The following is a 20988-nucleotide window of genomic DNA, read 5'->3' as shown; positions in this document are numbered from 1 at the left end:
CAAATCCCTTGACTTGTTAATGGATTTAGGCGAATGTCCACGCTACATCACTGAATGAGACAGGGATTAATTACAAGGAAAGGGGAGCTTTGCAGAGCCGGGTTCAGACAGAAAAGCGGTGTGCACTCTGCCCCAAGACTTCCCTCTCCATCATCAGTTGTACATCCCACAGTTTATCCTGAGGGCACAGTGTTGATATTTTAGTCTTGTTTATCAAGGGACATTTTTATAGTGTTGGATTTGCCTGGTGAAATGACCCGTGAGGCTGCTCAGGACCTTGGTGAGCCTCTCAGCTCTGCTGGCACGGGGAGGGTGGTGGCAGCTGGGTGATCTCATGTGGTGTGCAGAAGGAATCCCTCCACACACCCAGTTTTTCTCATCTCCTGCTTCAGACAGTAGAGATGGAGGATGCATGCAGAGCACAATGGGCTGATCTGGCAGCTTTTCCATAGCAGATGTCACACGAGCTCAAAAAAGGGTAGAAATTGAAAAACTCACTCACTGCAGTGTGTTTTTTAAAAAGGGAGGAGGTGGCAGCTCCCTTTGTACACAGCACGAGAGCAGTTTGGGCAGGGCACCACAGGCCTGCTGGTCTCTGTGAAGGGGATCTTCCTTTCTGTAAAGGAGATTCCTCACTCCCTATTTACTCACTGTAGGAAACGCTGAACTGATGATGTTTTTGGAAGCATGCTGTCCTCACAAAGTCCTGTGATTTAGACAGATTTCTTCCTCTATGGTAGGAGGTGACAGTATATTCAAGAAAGCCCTGAGAAGTTGTGGCTGCCCGATTCATGGAAGTGTTCAAAGCCAGGCTGGATGGGGGGCTGAGCAGCCTGGTCTAGTGGAAGGTGCTCCTGCCCATGGCAGGGGAGGTTGGAACTGGTTGCTCTTTAAGGTCCCTTCCAACCCAAACCATTCTATGATTCTTTAATTCTATGACTGATGCTGTCAGTCCCTGAGTGCTGACAAAGACCCCAACTCTGTGGGCACAGATCAAGCTCTTGGTCTTTGTACTTCACTTTTCCCACCTCTGTAATGTTAATAATAATAGTTGTTAACCTCACAGCAGTGTGGCATTGTCTGTGGTATGTTTAAAAAGTGCTTTAAACAGATAGTCTGAGCACACTTGGAACTCTATTTAATTGTTTCTGGACTTGAATATAGCAACTGGGTTTTCCACTGTTCCCATTCTATCCATTAGCCTGAGAAACCTCAACCCCCTCTGACATGCAGTGGCAGTAAGGGACTGATCTGTGACTTCCAGGTAATAAGTGACAGGGTGAGAGGAAATGGCCTCAAGTTGCACCAGGAAGGAAATTTAGATTGGATATGAGAAAAAGTTTCCTCACTGTGGAAGAGTGGTTAGGCATTGGAACAGGCTGCCCAGGAGTGGTGGAATCACTATCCCTGGGAGTGTTAAAAAAATGTGCTGATGTGGTTTGTTGGGGCTTGGCTTAGGGGTGGACTTGGTGGCTCTTGGTTAATGGTTGGACTTGATGATTTTAAAGGTCTTTTCCAACCTTAATGGTTCTGTGATTCCAAGGGTGAAAACTGGAAGTCTTTCCTTCAACTGAGTGGAGCTGTGCCATTTGCAGGCTGTGGCACGGAGAGGAGGTTTATCACAGACTGTTTTGATTTGTGGAGTAAAAACACAGAGCTTAGTCATCAAAAACAGGGGTTAGTCATCAAAAACAATCATCTACCTTCCTCTTAAAATATAAAAAGGTTTAAAAGTTTGGTGAGGTTTACAGGGCATTAAGAAAACACCGATATCACAATTGCCGGCGTTAATTCTCATCAGGTTGCCTTCCTTCCCTGTTGGGTGCAGAGACTTAAAGCTTCATGTCTGCTGCCAAATGCTTTAACCCTGGTGCCCATAAAAGGTTTTCTGTTGTAACTGTCTTGTTATCAGACCATCAATGTCCTGACGCTTCCTAGTGATTAATCCTGTGTTGAAATGAAATTAAGTTTCCATATATTTGGCAGAATGACCCCAGGACTTCCTATTTGGGGAATACAAAGAATAAAGCATCTGGAGCCTACAGGAAGCCAGAGTCTCTGATTTCCTGCAGAGGCAGAACAAGAACAAACAGGGAACACATATTTCACTGTGGCAGTCGAAAGTGCACGTAAGAGCCCTGCCGGCCCCCATGATGAAAACAATTGGAAGGGGGAACATCCCTGGTCCCAAAATTATTTGTGGGTGTTTTGTTACACGCACAATATGCCATTAGAAAAATAGATGTAACTCAAGTTAATCTTTTTTCCAGGTGACTATTAAACTTTCCCTTGGCATAGGTTTTTTTTTGGTTTACATCAGGGATATTGTGCTTGTCAGGCGAGTGAGTTTTACGTGGCTGTTTGCTGTGCTGGGCTCTCTAAACCTCTTTGTGCTTGGAAAACACAGGGATATTTTCTTTGATGGCTTTGTTTAAATGAGCCAGGCCAGATCCAGGCTGATGTAAACTCCAGTGAGAGGTGCAGGAGGAGGTGATAAGGCAGCAAATCCTCCTTGCAGCCTATCTCTGGACTTGTGATGAAAGCTATGTGGGGACATGGAGGTACCAACCTCCCTTCTGGGGCTGTGCTGCACAGTTTCCCAGAGAGAGAACCATTGCTGCCTCTACACTGGAGTTTAGCAGCTCTACACCCGCAAAAGGAAACACTTCCGAGTGCTTCCAAATTCCCGCTTGCGCCTTGCACTAATGGGCATCATCAGCTTAAAATTAACCTTCTACCTGAATGCGTATACTTGGATGTGTGTGTCTGTACAGACAGATGTGTGTGCGTACGTATAGACAGGAAAAAACCCATTCTGTTCACCCACCACATTGCTGGAGTTGTCTTGGCTGACGCTGTATTTTAATCACCTCTGTCTGATGGCTCCCACTCCGGTTTCGCCAGGATCGGTGGTGCTGTTGCTGCTGGTTCTTGCCAAAACATATTGCCCTATTTCTGTCCTGCGAACAGGACACATTACCCTTACCACTGTTTCTAAGAATATCTTGTTTCCTACAGTTTTACATCAGCCAAGCCTCTTCCAATGCTTTGTAACCCAAACTGGAGTGAAGGAGAGGAGACCCGGATGCTGGAGGATGTTAGGCTTGGTGTGCTTCCCTGGGGAGAGGTCTGACCAGTGGCTGGTTAAGACAGCTGCCCTTCAGCAGGCAGAAATGGGATTCCCTGGAAAGTTGCTTGTCTTGGCATTTTTAACAAAGGGCTTCCTAGGAAGAAAATGCAAACTGTTGCCCTTCTTGGAACCATGGCTCCCTATGGGGAACTGGTTTCAAAGTTCTGGACCTGAGAGAAAACTTGACGCCTCCAACTCTGGTGTTTTTCTGAAAGGGCATCTCTAACTTTTTGTCAGAGAGTCATTAGCCTTGGAGTGGATATTTCTGTAGTCCTGAAAGTGCCAAATGCCTGAGGAACACAGGATGTGGCTCACAGGTCCTTACTGTGGTGACACTGAGACGATCGTGTTATATCAAACAAGTCCCAGGAGAGCCACAGAGAACTGAAAGTGAGCTAAGGACAAGTTTACACCACAGAATGCTTCTGGCCACTGAAATTCCAGGAGCAGTGGGAATCAAAGCTGGTCTGCAGCATTTACTGGATGCAGTCTAGACACACTGACTTGGTGACTGCCTGCAGTTAATAAGCTCTTTTTCTTAATTGTCATGCTTGTCATCTGGACTTTGTTTCCCCTGCAGTTTGGTAGAAGGCTCAAGGAGTACCTGTTTGTGCTGAAATCTGCAGCGTTTTGGGGACACAGCAGGGAATAAGGGCATTCACAGAGAGAGACTAGATCCACAAGACTCTCACACTGAAATTCTGTGTCTTCATTCTGTTCTCTGCCCTGAGTTTTACAAGGCACCGTGTGTCCCTCTCTATGCCAGTGGGCTGGTTAAGTCTCTCTCAATTATTCTAGAATGGGTAACAACAGACAAACCCCAGGCAGTACTGCCAGCTCTTGTGATTTTTGCCAGTCCTGCAATATTTGCTTTTTTGTTCTCTTGGCTTTTGCTCCCAGATTCACGCAACGAAATTCCTCTTTCCAACTGGCAAACAAGGGGAGGAGGACAAAAAGCACTCCAGGTGTCACGTCTACCTGGCAGGAAAGGAAAGCCAGGACCTGTGACCTGGGAACCCCCAGGCTGTTAGAACTGGGCTCAGACACATCACCCCCATGAAAGCCACAGCTCCATCACTGCACTGTGGATATGGTTGTAAATAATCTCTACTCAATAAATCAGACTGACAAATGACTGCTCTTCTCTCTCTCTCTGACGCCCACCACCATCCCTGCATTATCTCATTGCTCTCTGTTCTTACAGTTGTGCTTTCCTGCAGAGAGCTGCTGGGATTTTTTTCTCTTCCTGGCTCTTCCAGGGAAAAGCCTTCAGGGATAGTGCTCCCTTCCCCACACAGAGGTGCCCACAGCCAGAAGCAGCAGGGCCCAGACTGAGCCTGGGGAAGGAGACCAACCAAGGCAGATCTCTTCAAATAGGCAGCTGACCTTCTTGGCAGCTCCAACCTGAAGAGAGCCGAGGCCAGGGATACCCTGCAGGATCTCTCCTCAGCAAATGTGGGGTGCTGCCTGGGTGATGGGAAGGTCCCTTTAAGGAAAAGGTAGACGGGTTGCAAAAGTTGCTGCATACAAACTTACCTTGTTCAGCAAGTTTATTCTTGCTTTTATTCTTCTCCTTCCTGTTAAAACCCACCCTTGTGAGTGATTCAGTGAGTCACATGTCTGGATACGGAGAAGTCATTCTGCTGCTGCTCCTGTTCCTCCTGTGAGCACATCAGGTATAAGCATCCCCTTCCCTTCCTCTTCCACCAGCACCAAGCTCCCCTGGCTGTGGCTCTCAGCATTCACCTGATGAGAAGCATTAGTGACCTGTGGCCCCACTGTGACTAACACTGCTTGCTTTGTCGTAACGTAGTAAAAGCACCTCAAGATGCTGTTTCAGTGTGAATCACTGGAAGTAACTAAACCTATGCATTGCCTTGACAAAAATGCAGGAACCTGAGCTCTTCTGCTTCACTTCTGCACAGGGATAACACCATGGAAGTCACTATTGCTGGGATCTGATGTGCAGCGCAGATGCAAAATGCTGTGATTTTTTTTTTCGGTGGTGTAACTCCCCTGATGTAATCATTACATAAGGATTTCATCAAAATGACTGCTGTGTTACAAAGGTGTCAGTAAACAGAGAATCCCCCTGACAGGTCAGGAGTGAAGGTTTTCCTGATGCAGCACATAAATCGCCGAGTAAGTGTTCTCTTCATTTGCATCACTTTTAGCCCAACGTAATTCCATTAGTTCGACAATTACAGGAGGGGTGTGGATCTCCCGGGAGGAAGCTCACCTTCACAGTTCTTGAGATTGATGACATGTGGGTTTCCAGCAGCTGAGCTGTGATTGCTCAGCAGAAATTAGCTCTGCACAGAGCTGATGGAACTGCACACAGCAGGGTCATTAGGAGGAAATGGGCAACCAAATCTTGTTTGCATCCTTTCGGAGACCGTTTCGAGTTGGAAGCCCATAAATGAATGACAAGGTTCTTTGAGGAAAGAGAGTGTTAAACTTTCTACCCTTAGCCAGTCTCTAGCCTGAGTAGGGACTGCTGTGGCAAGAAACTTTAGGATATCTCAGGTCCATCCCTTGCTCAGTAACAGAGGGATGAGCTCAGAGGGAGGTCTGACCCTGAACTCTTATCCTGCCCCCCTTGCAACACCATGCAAGGGATATTTCTGCCTTGCCTTTTCACAATGTGACCATATGTCTTGTACTCATTTTCATGCCCCTTGGGTCTGAAAAGAGGTTTTTCTACATACAGTTAGAAATTTATGGATCACTTTAAAGCTTTTATCCTGGAGAAATGCACTCTCGGAGCCAAGCAGGTTGCTGGCTGTTGTGTGAGCTTGCCTTGTAGTTTATACAATGCCTGATGCAAACTGAAAAACTTTGAAGTGTGAACTTCTGGTCTGCACTGTAGGTTTGGCTGATAGAAAGCCCTTCTGTGCTTCAAAGCTTTTCCTAAGATGTCAAACATTTTGAGTTAATTAGGGTTAGGAGAGGTTTCACAGTTTGAATTTGTGACAGCAGAGAGTCAAACAAAGCTTTGCTTACAAAGTCTCTCACTTGGAAATACCCACAAAGCTGTTCAGTGTTAATTCCCAAGTTTGCTTTATGATTTTTGGGTAAACATTGTCTCTTCTCTCAGCCCCTACAAAGGAGCTCTTCCAGGTCTTTGTTTGCCTTCCTTTCACAGCAGAGTTTGTCTGGGTTTGGTGGGGATTGTGCTAACCTTGCCACCAAGTTTGCAGGAAGACTGTCGAAACAAACTCACGCACTTTGAGGTGATTGCTAACAGGGGGCTGGAGTTTCAAATGTAGCAGCAGCACTGATATGATGACTTAAGAATTTACAGATGACTTCTGACAAAGCATTTGGAGCATTAAGGGAGGTTCACCACTTTTAGGCTGAAAAAAGCATTCAAGATTGTCCCCTGAGCTAGGTGATGTTGTCTTGGATGGGTTTATTTCTGACATTTTTGCTATCCCTATTAGAACTTTACAGAAAAGATCTGCAATCCTTCTTTATTACTAGGGACAAGACACTAAAACACAAGAAGAAAAATGTGTCTTGGGGCAATGTGAGCCTCTAAGATAGATAAAACAGCCTTTGTCTTCCCAAGGCCTGCTGTTTTGGGCTGTAGAAAGGCAGTTCTCATTCCCACCCTATGAGACAGAATTGAAGAAAACCATTTCTCCACTTCAGTTGGTATCCTTCACTCCACACCAGGATTCTGTGGGATGGAGAGCCCAATACCTTTTGAGAAGTCTCCTCATGGTTGTCCTCAGCTCTCTGGCAGCTTCTCCTCTCTTCCATGTGCCTTTTGCACAAGCAGTTGCCACCCCCTGTGCCTGGAAAAGGAGCTCCCCCATCCCCACATCCCGCTGTGTTTGCCGCAGTGTAGGGTTTCCACCAAGGCAGGCCACAAGTCCTGCTGCTGGAAGCTGCAGCCCAAGGCCTCCTGAGAAGCTGAGAGCCTGGTCTCACACTGCAGTCCCCAAACCTTGCCAAGCTGCGCTCCCAGTGCCACCAGTGGCTTATCTCCCAGTTGCAGCTACTTAGGAGGTGCAAGTGAATTTGTCCATCTTGCCCCAAGGCACCTCCCTCGGATGGGTCAGAGCCCCTGGCTGCAATCCCAGCATCTCCCGCTGGCTGACTGGAGACATCCATCCTGCTCCACCACACGAGAGGCCATTCCCTGTCCTGTTTTTATCAGACATGCCAGAGGCACTGTGGGATAAGAGAAAATGGGGCAGAACTGGGGACCACACCAGCCATGGGTCACGCTGGGGATATTTGAAGCAGTGGAGCTCCCCTCACTTCCATATCCCATGTTCATGCTCAGCTCTTCCCAAAGCATCTGTCCCACAGTAAGGCAGGGGAATAAATGTGTATAAATAATGCAATACCCACTACTAGTTCTTGAGATACTTGAATGGCATTTCAAGGCTAGAGCTTGGGATTTTGTTTGGATGTAGAACATTGCTCCTCTGTTTGCTTTTTTATTTAAATGATCGCTGAATGAGATATTAGAGTCTTGTCTACACTGGAAAAAAAAAATTAGAGTCTTTTATTGATTTCACTTTTGCCTCTTGGGAATAGCTCACATTTGAAGTCAAATATAAAAGGCCGTTTTTATACTGGAATAGGGGTATTTCAGTAGGGAGGAGATGATGGTGTAACTGCACCACATAGGTTATAAGTAAATTCTAACACTTTGATAAGTAGGCAAGGTCTTTGAGATTGCATGAGGGAGTGATTCCAGATCTGAATCTTGGCCCAAAGACAGGCTTGAGGCTTATTCCTACACATCAGGGTTCAGGCCCTCAGCTGGGGTAAGCTGATGCTAGTCCATTGATTTTTGAAAAGCTAAACCAATTTCCAGCAGAGGAGAATCTGCTCCAGATTTCCCAGCTGCCCTATCAAAAATCTTCTCAGAGCATTGACTGGAGAAAGAAAACAGGCCTCAGCCTGATGTGAAAGAACATAATAGACCTTTAATTTAATTGACTTAATTTTATTGGCAGCCATTGAATGATGAAATGAAAACAGATGATCTGGATGAACAAGAAAAGGTTAGATGGGAGTAACCCATTAGTAAATATCAAGGCATCATCCTATTGTCCTCATTTAATAAAGGAACAGGTCAGTAAGTATCATCATAAACATTTTTACATTTTAGTGAAGATTTATTTGACATCATTACTAGCAGAGAGATGGATTCTTGGAACAGCAAGTGGTATAACAGTCTAGCAGATGAGAAGCTAGTTCCTTTAGCTGGCATAAAGTAGCACAGCTCTACAGCTTGACCTATTTAATTCCATCTTTTTTAGCAGCTGAGCTATTACTTTGGACCGCTCTGGGATATTTGATTGTTTGTTTGGTTTTTTTTTTCAAACTTTTCTTTGACAGATCTTCCAAACTTACATCTTCTCTTGCCAATCTCTAATGTCTTAAGCCATGATGTAACTTGTTATACAGTGTACCTGAGAGAGAAGAACGAGTAGAGGTGAGTTTCTACTCAGGACCACCCCTTTCTCTTTCTCCAGCCCAGGTCTTCCACTTTCCTCCCAGCCTGGATGCTGCCAACCCCGTGATGATTTGCTGTTGTGCTTTCTGGCTCCTGAGAGCCAACATCTCTGCAGTGGCTGGACCGTGAACTTGGGCAAGTGGAAGGACACAGGGCTCTGTGGAGTGGGCCAGCAAAGCAGGTTGCTCACAGCCCTCCAGGCCCAGGAGATTGGGAAGGGGAGGGCTGCTTGGGAAACAAACCCTCCACACTCCAGACCTCGTCTGAAGAAGCAGCTTTTCCCCGTGCCTGCTCCAAAATGGTCCCATCTCACGTGCTGTGCAGCCCAGCCTTCAGCTGTCTGGGGCTGGCTGGAAGTCCATCCAAACAGGATTTAACAGCCACACTAAAACCTCATCCAAGGGCAGGAGTGCCCTGAGGGATAGAATGAATATGATACAATGTGAAAGAGATAAAATTCAGATAAGATGCAGGAAAACCAGACATGACTCCTCACTGAACTCTTTATAACTCGCTAGTGGTGGGTGACACTTGTGCAGGAGGAGAGTAAGTTTTAACAGAAGGTTGTCCAGGCCAACTTTGCACAAAGCTTTTCTGAATCTCTACCTGCAGCAAAATAATTCAAAAAGAAACCCTAAAAGTAAAAAATAACAAAAAGCTTAGATTTTTCTTCATTTTAGCTGGACTTGGTTAAAAATGGATACTCCAGAAGTGCAGCATTTTTTTGTGGTTATATATGCTGGGGTTTGATTTGGTCCTGCAGGTGCAAGGGCTGCAGATTCAACCTTCTGGCAAAGATGGGAACGGGTTTCCCAATCTGGGAGGAACACCAGCCTCATTTTCCATGGCTGGCATCTGCCCAAGGGCTGCCCTCCTTTGCAGGGAGCACCGTGGGCACTCAAGGAAATCCCCAACACCTCACACCACCACCCCTTGCATCGCTTGTCCCATTCCCATCCCAGGGGACACACACCCTGTTGCACACCTCATGTGTCCATCCTTTTGTGTTTCCAAGGGATGTGTTGGTCCTGCCTCGAATACCCTGGGCTGGTCTTTGCCATGCTCAAGACCAGCTCCATCATTTTGTGCCAGCTGCTGTCCTCATGTGCCGGCCCCAGGTCTCTGCTGAGGATTTCTGGCTGCTTGTCCTCCAGCTGGGACGATGGATGCTGCTGCTGTTCCTGTCAGAGCACCCCTATGGCTGGGCAAAGGAGAGTGCTTAGGCTGTGCTGGTTTCTGCTCTGATTTTCTTCTCCCCCCATTCTCCCCAGCTCCACTAAAATGCCCAAACCTGACTCTGTGCTTTCAAGGCACCATTCTCTTCCAAACCTGAGGGGCAAAAATGCAGAGCCACTCGTGATAGAACCAACAGGGCACCCGGTGACACCGTATGAGCTGGGCTGGTGCTCCATGGAGCTGATCTCAGAGCAGCAACTTATTTTTATGGTGTTCCTGCCCTTTCTCCCAGTATTTTCCCCTTAGACTTAATGAGCTGAGCCCTCACAGGCTTCACTGTGTGCTTGCTCACAGAGAGCTCATAAGAATCAGCATTCATCCTCCGGTGCCAGGAGCGAGGAGAGGATATTAAGGATTCTGGTTTTGGGGAGACACACTGGCAGCTTCTCTTGTCCCAGAGCAGAGGCACATTGCCGGCATTGTCCTCTCTTCCTAAGGGGCAAGACTGCTGAGGATGGAGATATCTGATGTCAGGGTGGCCCCTCTGTTATATTCCTGCAGGGCAAAGCCCTAACCGCTGGCTGTGAGACCAGGTGTCAGAACCAACCCCAAAAATGCAGACACTTTCCCTAATGAAAATCCCCTTCCTACCCCATTTCAAATATTTTAGTTTTCAGCACTTTACAACAACAACAGCAATCAAAAAAAAAAAGAGGTGAAAAAAAATCAAGATTTTCCTGGGAAACAAATTCTTAGTGGAATTTTTCTGTCTGGTCCATAACAGATTATCTTGCAGGGGACTTCCCTGTTTGAATCCCAGCGCTAGCACCAGCCTGTGATGCAGGATCAGGACTGCTTTGCCTGGCTCCCAGAGCTCCTGCCATCCGGCTGAGCTCCACAAACTGTGCCTGGTGCAGGGTGGGCTCCACAGAGGGAGGGCTGTTCCCTGCACTGTGCCCTGTCATGGAGGAAAAGCAGCTTGTATCTTAACACGTTTTGCCTGGCAGGCATTTCAAAGGCTTCTCCTCTGAATCGGGGCTGCAGGCACTGCCTACATTTCCTTTTTACAGAAATTGGCAGGTTGAGCTAAGCAAAATTCCTTAATCCTGTTTATCTGCTGTCTGCTTCCCAGGAGGCACAATGCTCCTGTGGCCTCTCCAAGCTTTCCTCTATGCCATTGACAGAGTTATGTTTGCCACATTGAAGGACAAACACAGGCAGGGTGAGGGGAGGGCAACCAGTGGCCCTTGGCATGCCGGATTTTGGGATTTCAGTGTGCAGCAAGGCAGGCAAGTGCAAAGGTACTGTGCCCCTTTAGCCTTTCCTGGACTAATTAACTCCCCAGCAAATGACTTGTGTCCAGATCAAGTGCTGTGCACATGAAAATAATCCATTGCCCAGGATTACAAGCCCCAAATGATGACCTTAAGGGAGGAGCGGTGCAGTCACACTCCTCCTTGCCTGTTCCTGCTGCGCTGTGGTCCTGATGGGGCAGGAAGAGCATGGTTTGAGGATGCAGGCAGGGGAGCTGGGCTTACCTGCCTCCTGGGCCAAAATCTTGATCTCAGTGCCCTGAGGCGCTCAGTGCAGGGATGCTGCTCTGTGCAGCTGGGTTTTGTAGTCCCAAGGGTAATGAGAGAGCAAACCAGCTCTGCCCTAACCTTTGCACAGGGAAAATCACTTCTGTGCTTACCAGGCAGGAGCGCTGGTCTGGTCCTCAGGGGTTCTGCTGGGCAGCACCAGGGAGTCCATGGGGGATGGAGAATGAACTGGGGGGCTCAGCAGGCCAAGGTGTGGTGGTGGCAGCAGGTCAGGTTGTAAAGGTAGGAAGAGAGGCACTGCTGGAGTGGAGGAGGAGGAAATGCTCAGGTAAAGGCAGCATGAAGGAGGAGGAGAGAGGAGAGTCTCGTTTTTGGGGAACGGCCCAAACCCTGTGCCACGGGGAGCGACGCTCACCTCCTCGGCTGGGACGGCAGATGGACAAACCTCCAGGTGGCTGCTGCGGGTTTGAAAGCCTTTGCGGTGCTCATGTCTCAGCCCACTGCCCTCCTGGCCTGCAAGTGGTCTGTGCAGGCGTCCCTTGTTCCATGAGGTCCGTGGTGGAGGTCCAGGGGATGAATTTCGAGGTCCAGGTCCTGCCGATGGGCACAGTGGAGCGCTCCCGCAGCAGGGCTGGTGGCACACGCAGGTGCACACGGTGCTCAGCGAGCGTTGGCCCCGAAATCTTGACTTTGCAACCTGAGTGCTGTCCCAGCAAAGTCTGCGTGTGGGTATAGGCTGAGCCGGGATCCTGCCTGGATATGATTCACCTTCCTTCCCCCTCAAGGGAGGTACATTTGGGAACCTATCACCAGGCTGGCAGCTGGTGAAACACTGGCTGTCTTCTCGTGGGGCTGAGGAGGGAGGCCACCTCAAGTACGTTTCTAAAATCAGCCTCTTTCTGTTATTTACGACATAATTTTGCGTAACGAGCGTTGCTCATGAGCCTGTTCTCTGGGATGCAAAGTGAAGGACCATATGTCATGGTTGGGACTGCCAGCACATCAACACTGCAGTCGTTTGCAGACTGTTTCATATTTCTTTGATTTGGGAATGTGTGTAATTAGCTCCCCAGAACAGCCGGGTGGAGGAAACGCGGTCTGTTATTTAGGCAGAATTAACATCCTTGTTTTCTGTATTGTGATCCTTGGCTTCCCAGCGCTGCTGCCAGAGCAGTGGAGAGATCAGTGCTGAGGCATTCATTCCTTGAACCTGCCTTGGTTGCAAAACTATTTCTGCTCCTTTGCTAGGCTATCCCGAGGACCAGCAACTGGTACGAGACGTGCTGATGCTGTAATTAGTAAATATCCACCACAAGCGACAGCAGAAGATTTATAGCCACCACTGGAGCTTTCAGCAAGAGGAGAAGCACAAAAGCCTTTATGCTCACCACCAGCACAAGGGTTTGCTGCTGTTTACTGTGTTTTTCCCCAGCCTCCCAGCAGTGTCCAGCCGGCATTTCCTACCCTTTGTGCCGCAGACCTGGTGGATAAATCTTTACTGACCTGTCGTGGCAGAAGCCGGGTATGAACGTGCTGGTGGGGAAAGAGTTGCACTGTTTTAGTAGGTTAACAAACCTGTACAGGCTGTGTGCTGTTAGTATTTGGCCTCCTACCAGGCATATGATCATTCTGTTACGCTTTCCGTTCCTTTTCTGGTGGTTTGTGCAGGTTGGTTTTCAGCAGTGCCTGTATCCAATACAAAAAGCAGGAGGAGAGCACCCATGTCGAATGACCAGGCAAAGAAGATAATTTATCCCACTTACAGGCAAAAGGAGAGCTACTTTCATGCCATTGCAAGTAGAATGCCTCCCAAACACACACACCGGGACGACAGCGTGTCTGGTGCTTGATTGGCCTCAAAGTCCACAACCATATGAGCTTGGATAGAGATGTTACTGGTGTTCAGACACCTCCCTCATCATCTTTCTTCCTCACCCCTGCAGAGGCCTGTGCAGCCATGGATTCTCTGTTTCTTGGTAAATGGTGAGTTTATATTAGTCTCTCAAATAGGAAAAAATTCTCTTCCTTGTCTGGCTTGACAAACTCTTACAGGAATGAAGTCGACTTTGACATCCTTGGCTCCTACTAAATTTAGTCAGAATTGGCCATTAAGTTCAAAAGTTATTGAAGTCAGGGGGAGGGGATCAGAGTGCTTTGTTTCCCTAGGAAAACAGGCAGAAGGTGTGTGTGTGGGGGGGGGGTGTTATAGAGGAAAAATGGAAATTACTATTTTCAGTCCTATCATGCTATAACTTATCTCCCTTTCCATTTCTTCTTTTCCACGTGTAAAACAAACCAGATCATTACACTGATCACAAAATGGTCACAAAACAGATCGTTATTTCTCCCCGTTTCCCCTTTCTGCTCACTTGGCCAGCTCCACAGGCAGCATCCTTGGGTAGATTTGAACCCCCTAATCTTCTCAGCCACTCCTTTTGCTTGGGAGACCTCACTGCCTGGAGGGACACACTCGGCTCCTTGGCTGCAAATACAGCAGGGTAAGAGCAGGGGTAGTTTGTCAGGCACTCTGTACGTGGCCCCTGGCTCAGGCTGCACCAGAATTGCTCTCCCAGTGATCCCCTTGTCCCGCTGAAAGGCGCTGTGGGCCCGTTGGATGGTTTGACACCACACTGGGTACGACAGCAGGAGACGGAGCCAGAGCCAGGTCAGCTGGATGTGCTGGAACACGTCCCCTGGGAACCGCCTGACTCGGCTGCAGTAGCTGGCCCGTAGCTGACCCCCGGGCTCGTGGTGCTTCAGTCAGGGGGATGCTATTTTGATGATGCTTCTGCAGATTTAGTGTCATTTTGGCCTTGCTCCCATTGACGTTGTGGCCGTAGCTCTGGACACAGCCTCTCCTTTTGCTCTTCTCCTTTCTGCTGCCTTTTGCCTCGCTGTCCTCAGCCCTGAGCTCTGGGCTTTGCTTTCCCCAGGCAAGGGCTCAACAAACTGCTTCTCCCTTCACTTACACCAGCCCCATTCTTCTCTCTCGCGTTGCTACTTTGGTTCATAAACTTGAGGGGTATCAAACTTCAAGGTCCTTTTTTGTTATTTAGTCCTGTTTCCAGAGGTGTTTTATTTAGTCCTGTTTCCAGAGGTGCTTCAGGGAGCTTGAGGTGGTCATCCCTACTGATGAGTATTTTTCTCTCCCTCAGTCCCCACCCCTGTTTCAGTCCATTTCTTTTCCATTTGGCTTCCACTTGACCGTGCAAAAGTTTTGGCAGCTGTAGTGATATGAGCAGGCAGGAATTTGACTCATAAAAAGGCTTTGGAAATAATTGGATTCTGGGTTCATTGGGAACTCAGTTGATCAGTATAACAGAAAGAGGAATTATTTGCTGTGACTCAGAGGATGGCATTATTTTTAGAGATCAGGTGAAAGGCAAGAAGGGCTCTTTTTTTTTTTTTTTTTTTTTTTTTTTTTTTTTTTTTTTTTTTTTTATCAAAATCTGCTTGGAAGGTTTTGGTGAGATTTTGGTGAGCGAGTTTGCTGTGGATATGTATTTATAGGACACCATGACCCTGACGGTTTCTTTTAAGACATTTGCAAAGTCACTGTTATTCTATGGAGACATACATGTAAATGAGTTGACATTTTCCCAATGATAAAAGGCCAACTCCAACAGAGAACCACAGAATTATAGAATCACTTAGGTTGGAAAAGACCTTTAGGATCATCAAGTACGTCCATCTGATCTCTTTTTGACTACATGTTGCAGAATACTTGTAAATGAATGCAGAAAATAGATATTTGTGGTCACAAAAGGGCATGTTTGAGAGATTGCTTCTGTGGCTTTTCCCAGGGTGATACTGGTCTGCCAAGCAAAGGAGACTGTGAGCAAGGAGCCAATAGTAGCTCGTTAATAAGGTTTGTTTTGTAAAAAGGCCCATTTGAGTTAGCGGTTAAAATGCTCTCTCTTCCCTTGACTTCTGCTGGAGTAAGCCACTGACTTTCTGTAATAATTTTTATCTGTGTGTCAAGAATTTAACCTCGAAAGCATAACTGGACTGCATTAATTGAGCTTCATCTGATCTCCAGCTGAACTGATGGTCAACAAACAAACAGAGCTTTCTCAGGATGGGGTTCCCTTGCATTTATGTCGTCCACAGCACTTTCACCTCCCGGGCAGAAAGGTGTTCCCCAGACCTTCTGTGGTGCACTTTCTGGGAGCCATGAATCCCCTCCTTACAGCTTATTTGTGTCAACCATAAAATATCCCCAAGCCTCTTCTTCCAGGGAATGTGGGGGTCAGAAGAGGTCCTTTTGGACTGTGCAGCATCTTCCAAACATCCACAGGGTCTGGCACCTGGAGTAAAGGGCTCATTTGGTAAGATCTAGTCTTACTTTTATATTTCCCTCCTTGCTGCATCCTCTTTGAGGAAGGTATGGATTTCCATTTCCATTATATATATATATATATATCTATATATATATATATATATCTATCTGAAATGTACATACAAGTACATACAATGGGTGCCTGCGCATGTGTTTTCAAGGAATATCAAGCTGCTGTCCCAATTTTTTTTTCACTAAAACTAAGCCTATCAGGGCATTATGTTTTCACAATGGGATTCTCAGGTTCTTTTTCTCTCTGAGTCAATCTTAGTGTTGTCCACATTTGAACGTGAATATTCTGTTCTAGCCTGGTTTTAGTTCAGAAGGAGAGCTGTGAAAGATCTGGTTAATTCAGGTGCTCCAGGAATAGGGAAAGGGAGAAGATGAAAGGAAATGTGCAATAGCAAGACCCATGGGTACTAAGAGAGCTGTGGGGGAACCTAAAACCATAAATTACTCTGGGCTCAGGAGGAGGTGCCTCCTTGAGACCTTCCATGGGAAGAAACGCAGAAGGAAAAGCCTTTTCACTTGTGCCTAACGGGATGCCAGCAAGTGGCAGCAGCTCCCTGCCTGACACTGTCCACATCTCACATCATCCGCCTCCTCCTTTGTTTATCTGAAAACAGAAGGAAAAAAAAAAAAAGAAAAGAAAAAGAAAAAGTTCCCATCAGAAGTTCTCCTGACACTACTGGAATAGCTTAGCCCAGGGCTGCAAGAGGTAATCTGAAAACTGGGGAAAAAGTCCTGCTCTGATCCCCTTGTGGAGAGGTCCAAGGGGACCAAGCAATGTGGAGGAAAGGAGAAACGTTGGGTTTGGGAAATATGGAATTCCATTTTTTTTTTTTTATTTTTTTTTTTTTTTTTCAGGAGGAGCTCCTGTTGCTATTCTGGTTTCTGTGTCTTCAATCATCAAATGCTGCTTTTGTCTTTTGATAGGGCAAGGAGGAAAGGGTACAATAGCGTTCTGACAGCCAGGCACACCCCAATTCTGTGGTTTAAAGCTTTCTTTGTGCTGAATTTGTTCTTATAGTGCTAATGACCAGGTTGCCATAAATAGGCACTAAATGGGTCTGGGCACAGTAAAGGAAAGTGAAGGTCAGTGTTGGCTCTTATGTTGTATTTTAGATCCCTGTATCAAAGAGCTTCATAAGGAAGGGGAAGGTGCATTTTCAACTTGGGCTTCCTTTCAGATACAGAGGGGGGAAAGTGAGGCATGAAAAAAATTGCTTCTCAGAGTAGGATGGGCATGAGAATGGATGTGGGCTCAGCAAGATATCGCCACAAAATTCACTCCACATTTAAACCAAAAGTAAAGGTGCCATTGAATTCAGTAGGGGCAGGACTTTGTCTGCCTCCCAACTCGAGCAGCCTAAGCTCTGAGCCAAGTATCCCAGACTACATGTCTGTAGGAGGAAGGTGGTTTTGGGATGCTGAGGAGCAGATGCTTTGCTGGCCACAGCGGTTGCCTGAGGAAGGATGGGAAGGGATGTGGAAGGTGCCTGTGTGTGAAAGCAGGTGCTAGATTGTGTGGCCCATGTAGAGCTGATATCTCATTTTGCAGTCCCAGTACCTGACAACATGTTCCCTTGATGGCTTGGTCACTGAGCCTGGCACTCTGACAAGACAACACCCCTTGGGTGGGTGCCAGCTGGGCGAGAAATGTGCCCTTGTGAGAAGCTCAAGTGTCCTCCCCCTCTGCCTCACTGAACACCAGGTACAAACGCCTGTCTTGCACGCTGCGTGGGGGAGGAAGCCATGGGGTGTTTTTAAAGATGGGCAGTGCCAGTGGTTTAGTGGCTACCTTTCTTTTACCTGCCCAAAGCGAGGTTTTGAATGAATGTTACAGCTTGAGCACTGAACCACACCGCTCCTTGGAGGTACCAGACCCCATGGCTGGCCACACAGGCCCGGTTATGCCCCCAAAACTAGGGAAGTTTAGGATATGCTTCCCTTTCAACCTGCTACACTTAGGTCTACAAGCATCCAAACTGGTAGGGATTTTACTAAGGGGGGATAAGCCAGAGCCTAGCTTGGATGCAATCCCTCAGTAAGACTCTGGTGGTAAAAAACTAACAAATCAGGCAGGGCAGAGTCCCTCTGAGGATGAAAACACTCTCCTCTGGGTACTGGTGGTTGGATGGTAGGGAGAACAAGGACAGTGCAGCACCACCAGGGAACACCAACTCTTCTCCCAGTGACAGTGGCTGAAGAAGGTGCCAGAGTGATATCTCATGTGAAATCAAGCACAGTTCCTGACTAAGAAGGTTGCTCTTCACTTCAGGGATGTGTGAGACCATTATGGGTTGGCAACGCCGGCCTGTGCCCTGCAGATGCACTTTGGGGACCACATTGCTCACCATTTCCCAGGGGTTCATGGAGCTGGGCAGAAACAAACTTCACTGCTGTTGCTGCAAAGTGGATTATGGGTGGGCGAGGTACAGGGAGAAGTCATAAAGAAGTCAGAAAGCAAAGGTTTTATAACACAGTAACACAGGCTTTATAACACAGTAACACACAGCAAATCCTGGGGAGGACACAGATGTGACAGGTTATAGCTCTGGAGGCAATGCCAGACACTGGTGATATCTGCCAGCCCCTGTGGGTCTATGTTCAGCTTGCAGAGGCTCAGGAAATACTCCAAAAGGAAGAAAGAGAGGGAGAAGTTGTCCTGCAAGGCAGGCTGTCAGCTGTTGCTGTGCTAAGAGGGTCAAGCTCATTTTTGGGCAGCTCTAGGCAGCCGCCTCAGTTCGTGTAGGTCTGGTGTTTGTGGAACACCCTGTGCCTCCTGGACAGACCAGGAGTGGCCTGCTCCTCTTTTCTTTCGAAGAAACGACCCCTCCCTTTTATGCTCCTTTATTTTTCCCTACCACCTGTGTGTGCTCAGAGCTTCCCCTCCCTGGCATCAGCCGCTGTCGGCGGCTCGGGTGGCCGAAGCTGAGCCTGAGCAGGCATTTTCCAGAACAAGACAGCCAGTGCCCAGTACAGAACCAGCTTTCCAAGTGGGACAGGCTGGGCTGGAGCCCAGGGGATGACCTTTTCTGCGTGGCATGTTCCCGTGTAATGTGACCTGGTGTCGCTCAGCTGCCAGGGCGGTGTTGCGACAGGGCTTTGCTGGCCTCTGCATTGTGCAGGCAGGACGTGGCATCCCTCCCCCAGACCCAGGCACCGCTGGTAAACCATAAACCACACAGGACGCCAAGCAAATTCTGCTGTTCTTCATTTTATGTCGCTTAGGGTGGAAGTATTTGACCTTAAGTTACTCGTCCTCCTTTGAAAAGGGAGTTTGTTTCTTAGGAAGGATGGATTTTGATTCTTTGGTTTTGGGATAAATCTGGTATGAATCCACACATTGTCTCATGCTGCCCGTCCTCCCCACCCAGACAGGGGCACTACTGTAGTGGTTGTTGTTCAGGTAGGGAATCTGAACCACGCTCTGTGCTCTCAGGTTGTGTCCAGGCAGAGATCCAGGAGCAGGGACACTTTTGGCTGCTGTGCAATGCAGGCTGTGTACCCAGTGTAAATTAAGTATACCACTCACTGGTAAACAGCTCTGTTTAACACATCAGCTCAAGTGGGAGACAATCCAGTGTGAAATGCTTGCATCAAGATGAAATCACTTCTTTTCCACTATCTTGCTTCATTCCAATACATCCAGGCTTGAGCCTGTGATAGTCTGTAGAGAGGGTGAAATGCAAAGAGGTAGAAAATAAAGCTCTGAATCTGCCACTGCAAAATTCAGCTCCCTGGCTTCTCATCTCAGCAGGCATCTTGCAAAATGTAACATATCTTCCTCTTAATTCCCTTACCTGCACTGCAGACTCAAACACCACAGGTTTCTTCTGCTTTGGGCATTAGAGAAACAAGATGTTTCTCTAGAAAAACATCTTCTCTAGAAACATCTTGTTTCTCATTAGAGAAACAAGATGTTTCTCTAATGGGAAATTATGGAGATCTTTCACAGAAAGGTGAAGAAGAGAATATCCAGAAGAGGGACAAAGCAAGTAAAAACTTAAAATTGCCCTCCAAAAATTGGACTCTGGAATTTATGATTTGTTTTGGCTCCAGTCAAAGGTAAGTTTTTGGACTCAATAAAAAAAAAAAAATTAAGAGGGGCTGACTGAGTAAAATAAGATGACTTTTGGAATCTGGATGGTCAAATGAGAGTATTCAGTGTTATTATTCTGATCTAAAAGAAAGCAATTAATAAAATACTTATTTTACCTATGTGTTCAGTTTCTACTGTTTTCAAGTCTTACTTTCCAAAGTCAGCTCAACTACTGGGAAAAGAGTTGTTTGTTTGCTTGCTTGCTTTTATTTATTGTTCCTTTGCCTTGGGTAAATTCTATCTGCAGCTTTTTAGCTATTGGTGCTAATGATGTCTCTGCAGGCAACCTGGTTTGACTCCGAGAATGCAGGTGGGGTTTGTAACAGTAGCGCTTTAGAAGACCTTCCCTTTTGACCTCCTGATGAAATTAGCCCTGGTCTGGCTGTGCACAGAGCATCCCCTCTGAGCACAGCTGCAACGAACAAGCAGGAATTTCTGAGACAGCACAAACTTCCACAAGATTATCAAATGACAGCAGGTTGGAAGTATGTAATGAGCAGCATGGGTTCACTGACTAAGCATCCCTAAAGGGACTGGTGCTTAATCCTTTCGTAGATGGTGCCCTCTCACCCTGCTCTGAAGGAGGAGGAGGCAAATGTGCTCTAGAGAAATGACATAATTGAGAGGAAGGTTGATTTACTGCTATTATGAGAGTAAAATGGAGTTTGCCTCCTCTGCCTAGAGAAGGTCAATCAGGCCACTCTGCATGGTCCTTGATTTGTTTCCACTCCTGTCTTTTGGGAGGCCAGAGGGCTCCCCCTCAGCACACAGCAGAACAAGCCTTCATCAGCCACCTTTGCAAATCCTCCCCTGAAAGAATCATGGCAGTGAGAATTAAGTTCCTGCTCACAGACAAGACCATTTCCCTCAGGATTAGCAGCTCTGGCTGTCACAGCTCCACATCAGAACATGCATGTGTGTGTGTTAAGCCATCCCTGAGGGTTTGCCATCTAGACACCACATGTCGGGGGAGAGGGGACAGTTTGAGTACCAAGGTTCCTGCCCGGGTTTTTACAATCCGTGCAAACAAGCTTGTGTTTGTGTTTCACTGATACTTTTATCTGGGGTAAGTCTTATGAGACCAACACAGGTGTATGTGTGGAGCTGCATGCCATCACACCTCCTGATTGCACCTACAGGCATCACCCCGGCATCAGCTGGAATCTCCCTGGAATCATCACCCTGGCATCAACTCTTCACCACCCTTGCTTCACCCTG

The 20988-nt window shown here is 47.3% G+C and overlaps 1 long non-coding RNA gene across 1 annotated transcript; it reads left to right on the top strand.

The window, feature by feature from the left end:
- The first annotated feature begins 13578 nt into the window (after nt 1-13578).
- On the top strand, nt 13579-20316 carry LOC114054579. Its single transcript, XR_003570506.1, has 3 exons — nt 13579-13824; nt 15130-15654; nt 20018-20316. It is a non-coding gene; the product is annotated as an uncharacterized LOC114054579 (long non-coding RNA).
- The last annotated feature ends 672 nt before the right edge of the window (nt 20317-20988 follow it).

This window comes from Empidonax traillii, unplaced genomic scaffold, assembly GCF_003031625.1.
Source record: "Empidonax traillii isolate 1590-97213 ecotype Southwest subspecies unplaced genomic scaffold, ASM303162v1 scaffold1:size7828297, whole genome shotgun sequence".
NCBI classification, from domain to species: Eukaryota; Metazoa; Chordata; class Aves; order Passeriformes; family Tyrannidae; genus Empidonax; species Empidonax traillii.
The sequence above is the reverse complement of the archived record's forward strand: the minus strand, read 5'-3'. Positions and strand labels throughout refer to the sequence as shown.